General features: G+C 38.3%; 1 protein-coding gene across 1 annotated transcript in view; it reads right to left on the bottom strand.

Annotated features, from left to right (window-relative positions):
- tfeb (transcription factor EB) overlaps positions 1–17,025 on the bottom strand; it is a 136,893-nt gene extending 119,868 nt beyond the window's left edge. The window contains exon 1 of the mRNA XM_061984856.2: positions 16,492–17,025. The gene's annotated coding sequence lies outside the window, so the exon portion shown is untranslated. The remainder of the gene's footprint in view (positions 1–16,491) is intronic.
- Positions 17,026–20,896: the final 3,871 nt, after the last annotated feature.

Raw genomic sequence — 20,896 nt, 5'->3', positions numbered from 1 at the left:
ATTTTCTGAAGTGTTCATGAGCCCATGTCGTGATATCCTTTACACACTGATGTCGCTTTTTGATGCAGTACCCCCTGAGGGATCGAAGGTCCGTAATATCATCGCTTACGTGTAGTGATTCCTCCAGATTCTCTGAACCTTTTGATGATATTACGGACCGTAGATGGTGAAATCCCTAAATTCCTTGCAATAGCTGGTTGAGAAATGTTGTTCTTAAATCGCCCCATCCTTGTCTGTGAATGACTGACCATTTCATGGAAGCTGCTTTTATACCCAATCATGGCACCCACCTGTTCCCAATTAGCCTGTTCACCCGTGGGATGTTCCAAATAAGTGTTTGATGAGCATTTCTCAACTTTCTCAGTCTTTTTGCCAGTTGTGCAAGCTTTTTTGAAACATGTTGCAGGCATCAAATTCCAAATGAGCTAATATTTGCAAAAAATAAAGTTTACCAGTTCGAACATTAACTATCTTGTCTTTGCAGTCTATTCAATTGAATATAGGTTGAAAAAGATTTGCAAATCATTGTATTCTGTTTTTATTTACACAACGTGCCAACTTCACTGGTTTTGGGTTTGTAAATATTTAATATGTTTCTCCCATTCAATATCGCCCGAAACAACAATTCTTTATTACAGGATTTAATACCACACAATAAGAGTTTGGAATCATGTGTGCTGTTATGGCTGAATGTTTTAATCACTCCAAACCACATGATGTACATTACTTATTTCCCATCTAAAAAATTATGCATTGTCCATTATTAACACTATGTAAACAAACGGAGAATTATAAGTGAGTTTGTGTGAGAAAGAGAGCATGTGCAAGAACCTGCCAACCCACCCTGCAGCATTTCTCTCCGCATGGCTGAGAGTCACCGTGCACGTCCAAATGGAATGGGAGGCATTTGGGAGATCGCTTGGCAGATAAGGGCCACACAGAATTAATGTTTGTCACTCTGCCGCATTCTTCCTGGACGAGGACTATGCAAATACCAGTATGTGTGAAGACAGGGTGAAGCCCCTCAAAGGAGACCAAACGAGCATTTAAGAATGTGTGTATGCAAGAAAGGAATGATACAAGGCATTTTTAAAGCAAAGATCAAATTTTCCATTTAGGGCCCTCTGCGGTATATTTTAAAAATACTATTACAAAAAAAAGAACATAAAAAGTGGAATAAAAGAGAAAACAGGTGTAATGTAACGGTCCAATGTTGCAGTATTAAAATTAATAACACAAAGCTGCAGGTAGTTTTTTTTACCTTCATAACTGTCATTGCTCATAAAATTATACCCAATGAAAATCAATGTTTGTATAAATTATTGACCTATTCAAGGCTCCAATTACGTCACATTAAATACTCCACTTTGGCATATTTTGGGTGAAAATATTGCCTATTTTGCATGTTTTCTTTGACAAAATGAGCATAAAACACAAGAAAACTTCAAACGAATAATAAGAACTAATAATCGACAGATAGATAGTTGAATTAGTGGTTCAGTGTTGGCGCTAGGAATTTTCAAAATGGGGTCACAAGGACCCCATCAAGTCATAAAAATGGGGTCCCACAGTAAATTTTTGGGGTCCCACTTTTTTGTAACAGTTTTGAAAACAAATGATAAATTTATGCATTATCCTGTTATATCTCACATTCTGTATGGTGTTTTGGAAAAAGGTTGTAATAAACGGTAAAGGGTATTCTAGTAAAATATGCAGAGATAAGAAGTGTCAGTATCAAAATATTATTTGAAATAAATTTTTGGCAGCAGCAAAGTGGTCGTTTGGGTAGATTTTAGCTTTGTAAAGGGTATTTCAACAAGTAAACAGTACAGTCGGTACTTGATTTGGATATATGTAATGCTCATAAGGGTATCTAGTAAAATATGCAGAGATGAGATGTGTCAGTATCAAAATATTACGTTGAATCACTTTTTGTCAGGAAACATTTTAAATAAATGAGTACATCCAAACACTTTATAAACATATATTATGTGCAGGAAGAAATAACAGTTACAATTGTATGTATCTTCCAAACATGAAAGAGGTTTTATCACATCAACATCGGACTAACAACAGTCCTTTAAATCTCATTAATACCACAGAAAAGGCAATCTGTCATTTTCCGGGCACGATAAAGGCTTAAATAATGTCACATGTAGCTAGGGCTGGGCGATATGGCTTTTTTTTAATATCGCGATATTTTTAGGCCATATCGTGATACACGATATACTGTATATCTCGATATTTTGCCTTAGCCTTGAATGAACACTTGATACATATAATCACAGCAGTATGATGATTCTATGTGTCTACATTAAAACATTCTTGTTCATACTGCATTAATATATGCTCATTTTAAACTTTCATGCAGAGAGGGAAATCACAACCAAGTCAATTTAGCAAAACTGTACTTATTAAACAGTTATTAAGCAGTGGCACAAACATTCATGTCATTTCAAAACAGAAAGTGCAAGATTGTCAGAGACATTTTAAAACAAGCTATAAGTGCACTTTTGCGCATGATGACACACAAGATATTTCAATAAGTGTCACATAAAAATGAGCTGCATATCAAATAGTATATGTCCTACGGTGTTGATGTGGAAATAGTTGCTTCTGCATTTAGTTGGTGTGGCACCGAACGGAGATGTTGACATGATGTAAAGACATATTCCCGCTTGAAGCCAAACCACCCTCAGACGATGGACCCCGTGCTGTTTTTCTTGGGAATTAATTATTCCTTCATTTGTTACCGGATGCGCACTTTCTTTCTCTCGTATTACCACTCAAACCACACCGTTAGCTGTTAGCATCACAGCTAACGTTACCATGTCGCTACCTCTCGCTCCGCGAGAGCGTGTGACGTTGCTCACGTGACAGTATGTGACGTATGTAAGAAGGTGGGCTTGTTTTAAAGTCTCTGTGAGAAGGAGAGACAGGAAAGAGTGAGAAACACATGCAGGTTAATGCCCCGCAGCTAAAAGCAACTGCATGAGAACGTATACTCGAATATCACGATATAGTCATTTTCTATATCGCACAGAGACAAACATGCGATATATCGAGTATATCGATATATCGCCCAGCCCTACATGTAGCGTTACAATAACCACGTAGATAAAGTGTTTGTCTTACACGTAGTAATCCGCTGTAGACAGACGAAGCCAAGCAATGCAGGTTTAGCGCGCGGTGCGCGCTCCCACGAAGAAATTAAAATTTTGGCAGGCAATCACATTTTGGCACAACACCGGCAAATATAAATAAAACACCGGCGTAAAGCAATAATCGATAAATAAAACAAGCAAACTGGAGTTTTGACAAGTGTAATGTAATCAAGCTAGCGCCATCTTTTGGACAAGTTTGCTTCCTGCAGGTGTTGCGGGTTGCAAATTTACTTCCCGTTGTGTGCCTTGAACCAGGAGCATAACTAATTAATGAATTATTCATTCATCACTCCAAGCAATGTTTGTAAGTTTTACAATATAACTAAAACAGTTATTACCTACTAAACCGTCCCATGTGTGATGTCTGTAGGAGTGCTTTTATGCATATGTGTACGTGCTATCGTAATGTAATCAAGCTAGCTCCATTAGCATTAGCTTGTATGCTAACACGTTTACAAGTGTATGTGTAAGTATACTTTACAATGGCATTATTTTTGTATTTTTTAAATATCATAAATTCACCGAAATGTCACCGTAGATTTATTGAGTCGGTTTAGCTTATTGGAGAGCTAGCTTCCGCAGCTAGTGGGTCCATGATGATGACTTCTGTTTTGTTTGATCAGCCTTTTTACTGCTGTATTACAGGCACTGTTTGGAAACAATTAAGGTATGTAAATAAACATTTACAAAATATGTTGTACCGGTATATATTTGCGGCTTATGGTCCGGTGCGCCTAATATATGTGAAAATATTTATTTATTCTGAAATTTGTGTGCTCTACAGCCCGGGAAGTACGTAAAAGGAAGCATTTTAAAGGTCAACTTAAACAGACTTCATCATATGCTTGACAACATGAAAACATGCGCATGGTTTGCAATAATAGTCAATGGAATATATTATATTGTTCATAAAATGTCATCTCGTAGCACGTGATATGCTAACAAGTGAAAAGCAAGTAGATCCGGACTTGGTGACACATCAGCCATGAATCATCGGAAGGCCATGTGAAAAGAGCTGATTCGGCAGACTTTCTTTGAGCGTCTACAATCACAGTTGGAATAGTTGCATTTAGAAAGTGTGCCTTCAAGAAGTAAACGATAATAAAAAGGACATCGAGAGCTGAAATGCAGCTCTGGAACATTTGATGTTGAATTAAAAAGAGCTACAAGTTCAATTCAGATGTGCAGTTTATACAAACAGGCCAGCTGCAGTGCGTGCGTGCACAGATGCAAGTCCGACGCCATCTTTTTTCAGTAAAAAAACAAAAAAACAGGTTGCGTAAGACGGAGGTTTGAGTGTGCGAGTTAAAAGAGGATATGAGACCGTAGAAATGAGCACAAATGGGGAAGTGGAGTCACACATTCAGCACATGTCCCAAACGATCCCACCCACACTCCCCTCTGCTTGATCATGGGTCACTTTGTCAAATATCACATGCCAGCCTGTCATTCCACCCGTTTCTCAGAAGCGGCGCAACCTTTCGTGACAAACCACGGCGATTTTTGTTGTCGTTGGTTTGTTGTGTTTTTTTGAGGGGAAATCCGGCTAATCACGCAGACCCTGGAATCGTCTCGTCACCCGGCCAAAAAAAACAGTCTCGGTCCATATGGTGGATGAGGCTGTATTGACACACACCTGATGCTCGTTCACACAAGAGTGCATCCTCTGCCTGTGTGTGTGTGTGTGTGTGTGTGTGTGTGTGTGTGTGTGTGTGTGTGTGTGTGTGTGTGTGTGTGTGTGTGTGTGTGTGTGTGTGTGTGTGTGTGTGTGCTTCTGTTTACACGATGAAAATTAGCCCCATCACCGACACTTACTAGCGGACGTGAGCCCAATGGTGCTGAAATATGAGCGCTCATGCTCGCGCACTTTTCTGTACGCGTGCTACTTTGTACACATTGACTTGCGTACGGACCAGGTCGAAAAGCGCAACGTTCTAGTCAGGGATGGAAATCGAAAAAAACGGTTCTCGTTCGAAACCGGATCCCAGTGGATCAATTGCTTGGAATTGTCAAAGGGTTCCTTTAACACACAGGTGTCAAACTCAGGGCCCGTGGGCCAGATTTGGCCCGCCACATCATTTTGAATGGAATTGGAAATAATATGCATCAATTAAGTACGTTATCTTTGTTTCATCCTATCTTGCTGATTGTATTGTACCATTTGTCCTGGCAAGAAATCTGCTTTCAAAGAACTCCGGCTTATTAGTGATTCCCAGAGCCAAAAAAAAGTCTGCGGGCTATAGAGCGTTTTCTATTTGGGCTGCAGTACTCTGGAATGCCCTCCCGGTACAGTTTCAGATGCTACCTCAGTAGAAGCATTTAAGTCCCATCTTAAAACTAATTTGTATACTCTAGCCTTTAAATAGACCCCCTTTCAGACCATTTGATTTGCCGTGTCTTTTTTGCTCTGCCACCCTCTCCTTCGTTTGAAAGGGGGACAGATTAGGGGACCACAGATGAATCGCTAGCTGTTCAAAGTCGGGACCCGGGGTGGATCACTAATCTGTGCATCAGTTGGGGACGTCTCTGCGCTGCTGACCTGTCTCCACTCAAGATGATCTCCTGCTGTCCCAACAATGGACTGAACTCTCACACTATTAACTAGATCCACTCGACGTCCACTGCACCGGTCGCCCAGGGGGGGCTCCCCACATCTGCGGTCCCCTCCAAGGTTTCTCATTGTAGCCCATTGGGTTGAGTTTTTCCTTGTCCTGATGTGGAATCGGAGCCGAGGATGTCATTGTGGCTTGTGCAGCCCTTCGAGACACTCGTAATTTAGGGCTATATAAATAAACTTTGATTGATTGAGTGATTTATTTTTCTATTTTGACAGGAAAAAAAGACATGTATTGCATGCAGTTATATATATTTTAAACTTTATCTTTTTAATAATGCAACAGATGTTATATTATCATACATTCGAAACATTTTTGGGGTAAAAACATACGTAAATATCTACTTTGCCTTATGATTTCAAAGCAAGTTATCCATCAAATTGTACACTGTAAACATGACAATATATATATTTTTTAAACAGCTCGGTCTTCAGAATCCTACCGTAAGAAAAAAACTGTCGTACCATTTTTACATTTACAGTAATACACTGTGAAAACAGCAACCATATTTTTTATGCAAAAACACAAACAAAACTGGCAGCTCAATCACCAGAATTTTACAGTAAAATAGAGTGTGACCATTTTACTGTAAATTTTATGGTAAAATTCTGCCATTTTTCTGACCGCAAAATCCACAGATTTTTTTTTTCTTACAGTGTAGGTCAAATTCACATTTACTAATCAAATGCATAGGTAATCGTGTGCCAATATAATGCAGCTAATCCTTATACATGTATGTTTGTTTTACTAATGTGACAAGCTGCCGGCCCTCTGAGGGTAGCCAAAACTGCAACGTGGCCCTCAATGAAAACGAGTTTGACACCCCTGATTTAACAGTTCTTCCGGGTGGGTTTGACAGCAGAAGAAAGCAAAATGGCGACGCCCGGGCGGAACGAACAAACATTTTTACGTATTTTACAAAAAAAGGTGGCAACAGTGCTACTAGTAATAATTATAAGGCTGCTACTTAACAGGCCTCAAATTTTAACTTTTTAGGGTCAAGGCAAGTGTTGCCTTAAGGAGGACTTATATTTTAGGGCAACAAGGCAAACATTTTTTTTCTTTTTTATTACTTATTAATTTTTTTAAGTTATGTACATTTATATGTACATGGAGATGGTAAATCGGGACAGATCCATTAAGATTTTGAGCAGAAATATGTCATACAGGAATTAACTATACACAGTAACACATTAACAAAATGCTCTGTCACATGAATGGTTTTTGAAGTAACACCTTTGTTACATGAAAAAACACAAGCAATGTAAAACAAACCTTGTGTTTACTTTTTGAAATTAAAATAAACACAAAATAGTTTGGCTAATGAAGATGAAGTCTAATAAATAAGCTTTGTTCTTCTCTTGGTTCAGTACAACAGTTTGGCCAACAAAAATAAAGAGGAGTGAAACCTCTCACATCGAATACACAATCTTCACAGCCTTCGTTCAGTTCGATGAGATGACAAAATATTTTAGCTAGTATTGATGGTATTTGAACACTGACACAGTTTGCAGTTAAATAAATGATGAGTGAACATCCCAGTCAACAAACTAAAGACTTTATAAACAAGTTGTGACAATGTTCACGACATATCGCCTGCTGCCAAACATCAAATAGTTTTCTCCTTCGCTGTATACTTTTAGTGTGTATCTTCAATATTGTCCACACCTGTCTCCATCCAAACACAGAAGTGTGCTCTTAAACGCACAGCGGGATCGAGGGAAAATGACGTTAAACCAAGCGCTTGGCTCCGTTTACTCCGAGGGGAAATCTCCCTAGCAAAGTCTGTGTCGTTGGTCCGCCATGATTATCAAGCTAAACGACGCTAGTGCGCATGCACCTGACTTCGTGTTGCCTAAAATACATTAATAAATGACAGTTTTTCTGTAATTAAAAAAGTAGACTCTATTACTAACCGTCTGGAATTTTATCGCAAATTATCATTATACCGTTTACTGTTACATCCCTCATCAATTAACAAGTAAAAAGTCAAGGGCGGTCACGGCATGTTCTTGCCACAGATGTTGGTAAATTTTTAGGGCTTACGGCAAATGACGAGGGCGGTCGCGGCTTTTGCCGCAGTTGCCGTGGTTAAATTTGAGCCCGGACTTCATCAAGAGGAGGACATGCGAGCAATATGCTAAAACATTTGAACACACAGCATGCAATAATTATAATTGAAAGTCATGTTTTTGAACCGCTCTAATCTCATCCCAGCAGCAGTTACGCTAGCATGTCATCTGAATACAACAGGCACTAATAGCGCTATAATGTTAGCGCTATTATTTGTTAGATTTGAAGTGAATGACCGAGGCCTAGTTCACGTCTGCCGCTAAACGAATGTCACACAGCAGCGACTAAGTTTGAGCTCAAAAGCCTGCATCAATTTGCCACAGTGCTCCTGATTTTCGGTAGGGAAATGTTCAATTGTCGTGCACCTTTTCCTGCAACCAGATTTTCTTTCAGTCATTATTTTATACAGGTGAAACTAGGGCTGGGCGATATATCGCGGGTTTGTCTCTGTGTGATATAGAAAATGACTATATCGTGATATTCGAGTATACGTTCTCACACAGTTGCTTTTAGCTGCTGGCATTACACTACAGGCTCTCCTCGCTCTTTCCTGTCTCCCCTTCTCACAGACAGACAAGCGCACCTTCTTACATACGTCACATACTGTCACGACATACGTCACATACGTATACGCCCTCGCGCAGCAAAGAGGTAGCAGCATGGTTAACGTTAGCTGTGATGCTAGCGCAGCCATGCGAGTGGTAATACGAGAGAAAGAAGGTGCGAATCTGGTAACAAATGAAGGAATAATTAATTCCCCCAAAAAACAGCAGGGGTTCTATCGTCTGGCGGTGGTTTGGCTTCAAGTGGGAATATGTCAAACAGACAACCGTAATTTGTCAAGTGTGGGGCAAAAGCGTTGCTATAAAAATTAGCATTACTGCTAATATGTAGCATCATTTAAAAAGTCACCTGCTGATGAGTGCATACTCCGCATGTCAACATCTCCATTCGGTGCCACACGCCCACACCATTAAAATGCCGAGGCAAACATTTCCAGATCAACACCGTATGAAAAAAATAGTGATTTTTTTAGTTGTGATTTCCTTCTCTGCATGAAAGTTTTAAAGTAGCATATATTAATGCAGTATGAAGAAGAATGTTTTAATGTAGACACATATAATCATCATACTGCTGTGATTATATGCATCAAGTGTTCATTCAAGGCTAAGGCAAAATATCGAGATATATATCGTGTATCGCGATATGGCCTTAAAATATTGCAATATTAAAAAAAGGCCATATCGCCCAGCCCTAGGTGAAACTCAAAACAATAAAATATGATGTAAAAGTCCATTACTGTCATCAATGAACTTCAAATGTGAAACATTACATTCAAAGTGAGATATGTCAAGTCTTTGTTATCATTTTGATCATCTTGGCTTACACTTTTTGAAACCTTACATTTTCTGAGATTTTCAATTCAAAGTTTTCATAAACTGTAAACCATAATCATCAAAATAATAACCAATAAAGGCTTGACATATCTCACTTTGCATGTAATAGGTTCATGTCACATGTTACTAAATGTTACATTCTTGTTTAATTTGCACATGATGAAATTCTAAAGAAGAATATTAATTTCTTATATTTATTTACAAAAAAGTTATTTTTCTTCTTCTATGCTTCGTATGTGCCTATTGTGACCTCACTGTAGGCTTTGAAGGTCATGTTACTTCTAAACTAACCTAAATTGATGCTAATCCACTCTTATTTTATCTTAAAAAAATAAATAAAAATAAAAATAATTGATAAGAGAACCGTTCAGCAACCGAATCGAAAGTAGAATTGTATCAATTCCCATCCCGAGCTATAGTATATAATAGACTTTCTTTTGTCGCTGTCTTTAGTGGCGAGCAACCTCTCACCTTGCTGACTGTGGAGCGTTTTTACCGACCCCCGACCCTTCCCACTGTGCGCACGCTGTAGTCTCCTCTATGCACATCTGTCCCGTTCTCAGCTGCGCTTGTTTTGGAAATGAGAAATGTGTGAGCGCCGTGCAACTACAAATCTAAAACGGACACAATTTCTCAAAATCCTTAGCGGCTACAAAGGCTTTAGAAGATTAAATGAAATTTGGCGAGTAGCAAGGACAATAAAAAACATTTTATCATTAGATGTGGATGTAAAGTACTTTTTACCTACTAAAAATGCAATTTTCTGCACATACAAATCCAAACATGCAGCGTTCCATTTGTATTGCCATTCATAGGCGATATATATGGAAGTATTATTGTGGCAAAATTATTTGCGTATCTCAGTCTGTGCATCTGCAATCCAATTCAAATGTCTGTGAACTAATGTGTCTGTCTGTATCTCAATGTGTGTGTGTGTGTGTGTGTGTGTGTGTGTGTGTGTGTGTGTGTGTGTGTGTGTGTGTGTGTGTGTGTGTGTGTGTGTGTGTGTGTGTGTGTGTGTGATCAGAGCAGCGTGTGTTTCAAGTTGTCTTTCCGTACTATGATTTCTATGTGGGTAAAAAAAAAAAAAAATATGTTCATCCGTATTTCCTCGATTGGCTGTCAGATGTGTGTATGTGTAAGGCAATCTATATCTAAGCACGTGTGTGCGTAAAAAAATGTGTCTGTAATCAGATTCGTGTTTCTGTAACTTCACCTTGCCTTTCCCTCTACTCACCACTAGTTGGCGCATTGCACCCACTCGCACTTGCGTCGGCATTGATGTCAAGAACAATTGCGATAGACTTCCCATCAATTTATGTCAATAAAAGTTTAAGTTTTAGCAGTTTTTAGTTTACACATGGAACGGTTTAGTAAGTAAGAATAGTTTTAGTTGTATTGTAAAACTTACAAATGTGGCTTGTAGTGATGAATTAAGAATCCTTCTAAGTAGAAACGCTACAGACGAATAGGAGACAAAACGGCATATACTTCCGGTTCAAGGCACGAAACAGGAAGTACATTTTCAATCTGCAGCACCTGCAGTGAGCGAACTCGTCCAAAAGGAGGCGCCATAGTACAAACAATAACACACCATTTTAGTGGTCTGTCGGTCTAACCGAAACAAACTTTTATTTACATAAAGTGATGCAAAAGGGGATGTGATGCAAAGTCCATTTTAATTGTTCTTGGCTTCAACACCAACACGAGTGTGAGTGGGTGCAAGGGTGTCTGTTACTACATTATATATATATATATATATATATATATATATATATATATATATATATATATATATATATACTTGCAGTGTGTATATTGTACATATTACATATTGGTATGAAGGTGTATGTTACTACATTGTATATATACTTGCAGTGTGTATATAAAACATATTACATATTGTTATGAAGGTTTATGTTACTACACTATATAGATACTTGCAGTGTGTATATTGTACATATATCATATTGATATTAAAGTGTTTGTTGCTACATTATATATATATACTTGCTGTGTATATATTGTGCATATTACATATTGTTAAGAAGGTGTCTGTTACTATATTATATATACACTTGCAGTGTCTATATAAAACATATTACATATTGTTATTAAGGTGTTTGTTACCACATTATATACCGGTATATATATATTAGGGGTGTAACGGTACACAAAAAATTCGGTTCGGTACATACTTCAGTTTAGAGGTCACGGTTCGGTTCATTTTCGGTACAGTAAGAAAACAACAAAATGTTAATTTTTTGGTTATTTATTTACCAAATTTGTAAACAATGGCATAACATACATATACACACAGGGTCCATTGCCAGGGTTAATGTGGTCAACTTAAACTTAAATGTAACTTAGATATTGGGTTTCACTATGTAAAGCGCTTTGAGTCACTAGAGAAAAGCGCTATATAAATATAATTCACTTCACTTCACATATATAAAATAAAAACTAAATAAGATAAGGCTCAGAATAGTTTCTTAACAAAACTTTTCTACATATAAAGTGCCTTTTTGATTGATTGAGACTTGTATTAGTAGATTGCACAGTACAGTACCTATTCCATACAATTGACCACTAAATGGTAACACCCGAATAAGTTTTTCAACTTGTTTAAGTCGGGGTCCACGTTAATCAACATTAAACTGACTCAAGTTGTTGCTCAGATTAAATAAAATTAGAAAACTTTTCTTCTACATATAAAAAGTGCAACATTAAACAGTTTCAAGTCAACTCAGCCTCAGATTAACTCCCCTCCCCCAACCCCCCCCCCAGCCTGGCTAATTGGCAGTAAGAGGTGGGAGCTGTTTGCTCGTCTTTATCGTTGTTGAAGCGATGTTCACTTGGGGGTGGTGCCGCTTCAAATGGGTTAGCATGTTTGACGTGTTGAAAGAAGCATGCCTTACCGCTGCTGAACAATGTCGGCAAACCTCCGTCCTCCGCACCGCGCAGCCGAAGTGTTCCCAAACGGGAGATCTTAACGAGGCAGGAGGGTCTTCCAGCTCTGGCTTTTATATGTTGTCGTAGCTCGGTCGTTGCTAGCATGCCGTGTGTTGTGTTATGCATTGTTTACACAACGTTCGCTACGCTACTTAATATGTCCGTGTGGAAACTCGTTCGGTACACCTCCGAACCGAACCGGAACCCCCGTACCGAAACGGTTCAATACAAATACACGTACCGTTACACCCCTATATATATACACAGTGTGTATATTGTACATATTACATATTGTTATGAAGGTGTCTGTTACTACACACATATATATATACACACATATATATATATATATATATATATATACATATACTTGCAGTGTGTAAGAGTACCCCAACTTAAGAGTGTTTTGGGATAAGAGCAGTTCCGGCTAATAGTTTTTCTTTATGTTACAAGAAAATATTTGAGTTGCAAGCATTCTTGCAATTAGTTGGCGTAGCAAATGTCACAGTGAACCCCGTAATATCCGATCCAAACATCTGGTCTTACTCGCTATCATTAGCTTATAGCTAGAGATCGACGTAACTTTGTTTATTCCAACCATGTGAAGAAAGAAAGTGAGTCTGAAAGAAAGTGCTGAGATGGAGAAGCGGATAATATTCATTGAATAATTTTTTTTTTTTAAATGAACAACATTATCGATAATAATATCTAACTGGCGGACATTTATCCATGAAAATGTGTAGAAGCTGCAGATGGTTTGTTTGACATAGAAGCAGCTATAAGGAGATACCGTATAAGTCCACTCTCCTGTACATCATTATTGCATTACTTCATAAAACTGTTGTAGTTGTTAGCAGTACATTATATTACATTATGTTGTATTGTTTTCATACAGTATTTATTATGTAAAAGTTAGTAGTTCTTTTCAAAAAGGCATGTTACATGTTAATATTGTGCTGTTAAATTGATCATTTCAAAGTGTTTTGAGTTGAGAGCTCCCTCACAGAACCAATTAAGCTCGTAAGTCGAGACAATACTGTACGAGTGCAAATATCTTGAATATAATTTACACGTGCTGCAGCATGAAGGTCCTACTTCCAGCTCTTGTGCAAATGCATGCCAACTTGCAGGCCTCCAGCACAGGAAGTTTGGACATATTTGGCATTCTCCATTTCGTTTCGTGCCACAAACAACACACACAGAGCCTCACGGCGGTCACCTGACCTCGGCTATCGTATGAAACTCATTTTACCGGAAGCAAGTACAACTCGCGAGGGCATTTCCATGGACGTGACGTATGGGAAAGGAAAGTGTAAGAATAAGAACTCGGATTGTGAAATAGGAAACAAACAGAAAAGAGGTTTCTGCTCTGACCTTTGAACCCTATTGTGTTCTTAAGAGAATGGCCCAGGTGTTAACAGAGGCCACACAGGGAGGTCGAGGGTCAGGGAGCCGGGTCTACTGTTAAAAGTATTGTTGGTGTCGTGTCAGCGGGTACACGTGTTCTGAGGAGATGTGAGAGCGGGATAAAGTCACACCATCCACTGAAAAGTCTGTCATTACTGATGTTAAACTTGACATTCTTATTCAAATAACACAAACACACCAAATTTCATACACTTGATCAGTGATTCTCAAACTGTGGAACGCCAAATAATCACTTAATTAAATATTCAAACACAGTGTTACTGTTCAAACTGTGTGTAATGTTACAATGGCTAAAAGTATCTAATATACCGTATTTTTCAGACTATAAGGCATTAAAATCATTCCATCTTCTCAAAAATGGACAGTGCGCTTTATAACCTGGTGCGCCTTATGTATGTATTAATTTCGGTTGTGCTTACCGACCTGGAAGCAATTTTATTTGGAGCACACTGTAATGATATGCGTGAACAGTAGATGGCAGTTACACATAAAAGACACGTGTGGACTACAGGTTGACGCCAGTTCAATAAATGACGCTAGCAAGTAGCCGTGAGCACAAAACGTTGATGTTTCATTGAGAATATAGAACATTACACACGACGCTCAAAAATCTGTCAAAATGTTTCAGTACGACTTTGGTAAGCTACAAAGCCGCACCGCTTGATGGGTTGTTGGAGCATTATGGCTACTGTAGTCAGACGTACTGTGCTTCAACATACAAGTAGTATTATGGTTTGTGTATAAGGACCCCGAAATGGCACCTATTAGGAGACATATCTGGTGTTTTGTTTCGCAATATTATGCAAAAACAACTTTTCTTACCTATTGGTACCTGCTGAAGTGTATTTGGGATACGTGTAACTCCCAAAAAAGTGCGCACGTCCGCCATTGTAGTCAAATAACTCCTTTTACTCTGTGAAGTGAATTATATTTAAATAGCGCTTTTATCTAGTGACTCAAAGCACTTTTACATAGTGAAACCCAATATCTAAGTTACCGTACATTTAAACCAGTGTGGGTGGCACTAGGAGCAGGTGGGTAAACAGTCTTGCCCAAGGACACAACGGCAGTGACTAGGATGGCGGAAGCAGAGATCGAACCTGGAACCCTCAAGTTGCTGGCACAACCGCTCTACCAACCGAGCTACACCACCACTATCCTCTTGTTGCCATTTCTAATACAATGTAGCATACAGTTCTAACTATAAGGCACACTTAAAATTGTTCCATTTGCTCAAAAGTGGCCAGTGTGCCTTATAACCTGGTGCGCCTTATGTATGTATTAATTCTGGTTGTGCTTACCGGCCTCAAAGCAATGTTATTTAATGTGTAATGATAAGTGTGAACAGTAGATGGCAGTCACACAAAAGAGATACGTGCGGACTGCAGGTTGACACCTTTTCAATAAATGACACTAGCAAGTAGCCGTAGGTAAGCAACACCAAAACGTTGATGTTTCATTGAGAATATAGAACATTACACACGGCACTCAAAAATCTGTCAAAATGTTTTAGTACGACTTTGGTAAGCTACAAAGCCGTACCGCTTGATGGGTTGTCGGACCATTACGACTATCGTAGTCAGACGTACTGTGCTTCAACATACGGGTATTATTATGGCACCTATTAGGAGACATTATCTGGCATTTTATTTCGCACCATTATGCAAAACCAACTTTTCTTACCTATTGGTACCTGCAATGTGTATTTGGGATCAGTGTAAGTCCCGAAAAATGTGCGCAGGTCCGCCATTGTAGTCAATAAGCTCCTTCTTTTTCTCTATTCTCTTGTTGTGGGGCATTCATCCTCCGCCGGCCATTTCTAATACAAAGTAGGGTACAGTTCTATCTTCTATCTGTCAGTAGACTGGCTATGGAAGCGCTAAAAACTACCGGTACAACAAAGACGACGTGGAGGCACATAAATAAGAAGAGACGGTCAGAAAGCAGCTTGAAGATGATCTGTAAAACATAATCTATGCAACATTTTGACCAAAGAACCACTATTACATGTTATGTAGACCACAAGGAAGTATTTTAAATGTAGAAAAAAAATCATAATATGATCCCTTTAATGCGCCTTATAATCCGGTGCACCCTACAGTATGGTCCAAAATGCTGTGTTTTAATAAATACCTGGGTCTACTACGCTACCGCATTTTAATGTTGGTCATCAAGGTGGTAGTTGGAGAGCCACGTGTTTTCTGAGGAAGTTTAAGAATCACAGCAGTGGAAGACTGATGCCAGCCAACATGACAAGTGACATCCACACTAATAATAAACACGCGGCGTGCGATTAAAGCCTGGTCGGGACAGGACATCACGTTAACGGGACACAAATACAGCGTGGTACCTTCACCTCTTTGCCGAAGCACTTGAACCGGCAATGTAGTTTACATAGTCCCCAGCTTTATACATAGCAACATAGCCCGGGGCTGAGGTGTTGTTACTGATACAGGGCCTGGCTGCTGCTCAGAAAAGGCAAGAGTGTGACACTCAGTAAGGGGGGAGCAAAATATGTGATCAAAATTGACAACAAAGAAGTGAAGAAAAAGACTAATATCCAACTTTCAGGTTGTTATCTCAAAATGATATCCTGATTTTAGTCTTACAATGAAACCATGAAATGGTTGAATGTGCATGGTATCAATAACTTATTTAACACTTCTTTTTTTCTTTTTTTTTTAAATACGTGTGTACATTTATTGACTATATCCACTACCAATAACCAGCTTATGAGTTCTACTTTTGATCAAAACACACCACACACACACAACTAAAAGGAAATATTAAACAGTAAAAAAGTAGTTATTGTTGATTTGGGTGTTGTTTTAAAAGTGGCGTGTTGCTGAAATGTCAACTTACCAGCTGTGAAGGTCAGAAGGAAGGCAGTCAGTCAGGGGGAAAGAGCGCGCCAACACGTCCCTCGTGCACTCCTCAGGCACACAAACTACACACAAAGTGCTGAGGTTGGTTAGTAAAAGATTATTCTTCTCGATACTTCCACACGTCGCGTGAAATGTGTTTTGGGCCGTCGAGTTGTTGTCACGGCTCGGCGCGTCTCCGGTCACCTGTGCCGCCACCAATGGAATCGACGCGAGGGGGATTGTGGGTAATGTAGTTTTATGGCACTCAGGGACTATTATTAGACGATGACGTGGGCGCTGTTGTCAACGGAACGAGGCAACAGGTCATAACCGACTTTAGACCAAAAAAACCTAGTGGAAACTGTATTATTTATAACTTTTGTGTGACGTTCAGACATTGTTATGATCAAAAGTGTGAGGAAAGGTAGGAATTTACTAATGACCGTTTTTGATGGTTTACAAACGAATGGAAACGTGTGAAAGCTTCGCTCGGATAAATAAAAAGTGGAAGAACATAATAATCAGTAAAATATAAATTTGTCTGTAGATACATTATTTATTTTATTATATCATGTCAGGTAACTAATGTGAGGTCATATGTTTAATTTGTGTACAGTACATACAACGTATATTCCGTTGTTATTATCCAAGTCAAGGATGTTTTGTTTATATATTTTACTACTAGCAGTGGTTGACTTATTATTTTTTTAAACAATGTTATTTAAAACAATGTCTGTACAGTTTTACCTGAAGTACCCAACCTCTTACTCAGTCCGCTGGGGTAGGCTCCAGCTTCAATAAAGCTATACGTGTAACTACAGCAGGTATGGATGTGTGTTGCCTTGAACTTGACTCGTATTTATTTATAATAAATTAGATTACAGTAATTCTTGTGTCAAACACAGTGTTACTGTTCAAACACTGTGTAATGTTACTCTACATTACATATTAGAGGTGGGACTCTTTGGGCACCTATCGATTCTATTTATGTATATTGATGCAGTTTTACATTTATTTTAGTTTCATTAAATAAGCGTTTATCACTTGCAACTTTAAAATAAACAATTCATTTGGAATAAAAAAAACTGTTAAAATAATTCCCATATTTATTAAATCAATGAAAATGTGTGCAAAACTGGAACATAAGTGCCCTATATCAGTGGTCCCCAACCACCGGGCCGCGGATCGATTAGTACCAGGCCGCACAAGAAATAAAAAAAATAAAAAAAACAAAAAAAACCTCCCACTCATTCACACAAAATGGTTGTTTCTTTCTGTTATTAATATTTCTGGTTCCTACATTATATATCAATATAGATCAATACAGTCTGCAGGGATACAGTCCATAAGCACACATGATTGTATTTCTTTATGACAAAAAAATAAAAAATAAAATCCCCCCCGGTCCATGGGACAAATTTCAGTCCGCAGCTACAAACAGGTTGGGGACCACTGCCCTATATTACCGAATCTCTCGGTGAGGTGGCTCGCTGTAGTCAGCCAAATTTGAGAACCGTTTGCTTTACTTTATTTACAATAAATGAATCGATCATCAACATTTACTAATCGATTCTGTAGTAGTCCATGTCCAAATTGCGCTGCATCTAAAAATCCATTTATTTCCCCCACCACTTGTTAAACTAAACCTCTGCCTTGTTTTTACTGAATACTTGGGTCTACTAGGCTACTGTGTTTTAATGTTGGTCATTATGGTGTTTTCTAAAGGTGGTATTTAGTGTGGGGGGGGGGGGGGGGGGGGGGGGGGGGGGTTTGAGAACCAATAAGTACATTTCATCATTTACAGTACCAAGTGATACCAAAAGAGGGAGGCAAATGTGACGTTTGAAAAATGCAAGACAAATAGGTGACACACTCAGGCTGGCGTTTTATTTCAGTGCAGTAATTCATCAATGAAAGAGGAAATAGTTGTCTTTTGCAGTGTAATATTGACATGTGCCAATTTTTCATCTCTACAAGTCACTAATATGCGTTATTCATCAGAATAATAGAGACGTCATGTTGTATTTCAACTTGAAATGCCTCAGTAAGTGTGATTTGTAGGATGATTTCCACACGCTGCTATAAACACCTACATTAGGTCAAATATATATTCGATCCCCCACTGGTTTTGAAAGAACAGTCCACAATGTGTATGGTTTCTCATAACAAGATCAGAATATCACAAATAATCCAGAAAAAATAATAGAATTTGTATATGCTGAAAAAACACGCGTTTCCAAGCAGAGGTCAGACGTTTCTTGTAGTTGGTCAGCAGGGTTGCACACGTTTCAGGAGGTATTTTGCTCAGAAAGCAGAAAGTTTTGACATCCATGTTCACAGTAAATTATGTACAACAAGTATTTCTTTATGCTGTTTCACTATGACATTACGGACTGTTCATATATAAGGGGGTAAAATATTTATTTCCTCTACTGTATTAGGAAGGAAGTGACAAAGCTCTTACAAAGCTGCAAGAAAAGTATGAAGTTGTTTCCAAAGAAACCTTTGGAGGAAAAGATGCTGTCTAATTTGAACTTTGACAAGAACATGTTTTACATGTAAGTGAAAGTTTCTCAAATAAATAATGTAAACAAAAAACATGGTTGGATAGACAAACTTCAATCAAAACTCTAAATAAAAATTAAAAAAAAGAGTAAAACCTGGCAAAGGGTGTACCCATTAATATGATCAGATGGCAACTGAACGGTAATAGTCGTCAAATGTTAAACTATTATATTTTTTAATCATGCATTGGAATTGATTTGCCGCTTTCAGGCAATATCACTGACTGGTTCGGTGAAACAAATTAGCTGGATATTGTTTTTATACACAAACGTAGAAAAGTTTAACTTTTTTTTTTTAATTGTTGTGATTTAAGGCCAATTGACTTGAGTGATGGTGCCGGCAAAATGACTGACATGCAAACAGATGGTAACGGAGGCATCAACATCCACCATTAGCTGTGGAGGCAGGGGTGTCCAAATGTTTTGACTTGGGGACAAAAAGTAATAAATCTAATACACTCATTATTTATTTATTTATGTATATATTATATATATATATATATATATATATATATACATATATATATATATATATATATATATATATATATATACATATACATATATATATATATACATACATATATATATACATATACATACATATATATATACATATATATACATACATATATAGGTATGTATATATATACATACATACATACATATATGTACATACATATATATAAATATATATATATATATATACACTACCGTTCAAAAGTTTGGGGTCACATTGAAATTTCCTTATTTTTGAAGGAAAAGCACTGTACTTTTCAATGAAGATAACTTTAAACTAGTCTTAACTTTAAAGAAATACACTCTATACATTGCTAATGTGGTAAATGACTATTCTAGCTGCAAATGTCTGGTTTTTGGTGCAATATCTACATAGGTGTATAGAGGCCCATTTCCAGCAACTATCAGTCCAGTGTTCTAATGGTACAATGTGTTTGCTCATTGGCTCAGAAGGCTTATTGATGATTAGAAAACCCTTGTGCAATCATGTTCACACATCTGAAAACAGTTTAGCTCTTTACAGAAGCTACAAAACTGACCTTTGAGCAGATTGAGTTTCTGGAGCATCACATTTGTGGGGTCAATTAAACGCTCAAAATGGTCAAAAAAAGATAACTTTCATCTGAAACTCGACAGTCTATTATTGTTCTTAGAAATGAAGGCTATTCCATGCGAGAAATTGTTAAGAAATGGAAGATTTCCTACAACGGTGTGTAGTACTCCCTTCAGAGGACAGCACAAACAGGCTCTAACCAGAGTAGAAAAATAAATGGGAGGCCGCGTTGCACAACTGAGCAAGAAGATAAGTACATTAGAGTCTCTAGTTTGAGAAACAGACGCCTCACAGGTCCCCAACTGGCATCTTCATTAAATAATACCCGCAAAACACCAGTGTCAACATCTACAGTGAAGAAGCGGCTGTGGGATTCTGGGCTCCATGGCAGAGTGGCAAAGAAAAAGCCATATCTGAGACTGGCCAATAAAAGAAAAAGATTAAGATGGGCAAAAGAACACAGACATTGGACAGAGGAAGACTGGAAAAAAGTGTTGTGGACGGATGAATCCAAGTTTGAGGTGTTTGGATCACAAAGAAGAAGTTTGTAAGACGCAGAAGAACTGAAAAGATGCTGGAAGAATGCCTGACGCCATCTGTTAAGCATGGTGGAGGTCATGTGATGGTCTGGGCTTGCTTTGGTGCTGGTAAGGTGGGAGATTTGTACAGGGTAAAAGGGATTCTGAATAAGGAAGGCTATCACTCCATTTTGCAACGCCATGCCATACCCAGTGGACAGCGCTTGATTGGAGCCAATTTCATCCTTC

Source organism: Nerophis lumbriciformis, linkage group LG23 (assembly GCF_033978685.3).
Source record: "Nerophis lumbriciformis linkage group LG23, RoL_Nlum_v2.1, whole genome shotgun sequence".
Classification (NCBI taxonomy): domain Eukaryota; kingdom Metazoa; phylum Chordata; class Actinopteri; order Syngnathiformes; family Syngnathidae; genus Nerophis; species Nerophis lumbriciformis.
The sequence above is the reverse complement of the archived record's forward strand: the minus strand, read 5'-3'. Positions and strand labels throughout refer to the sequence as shown.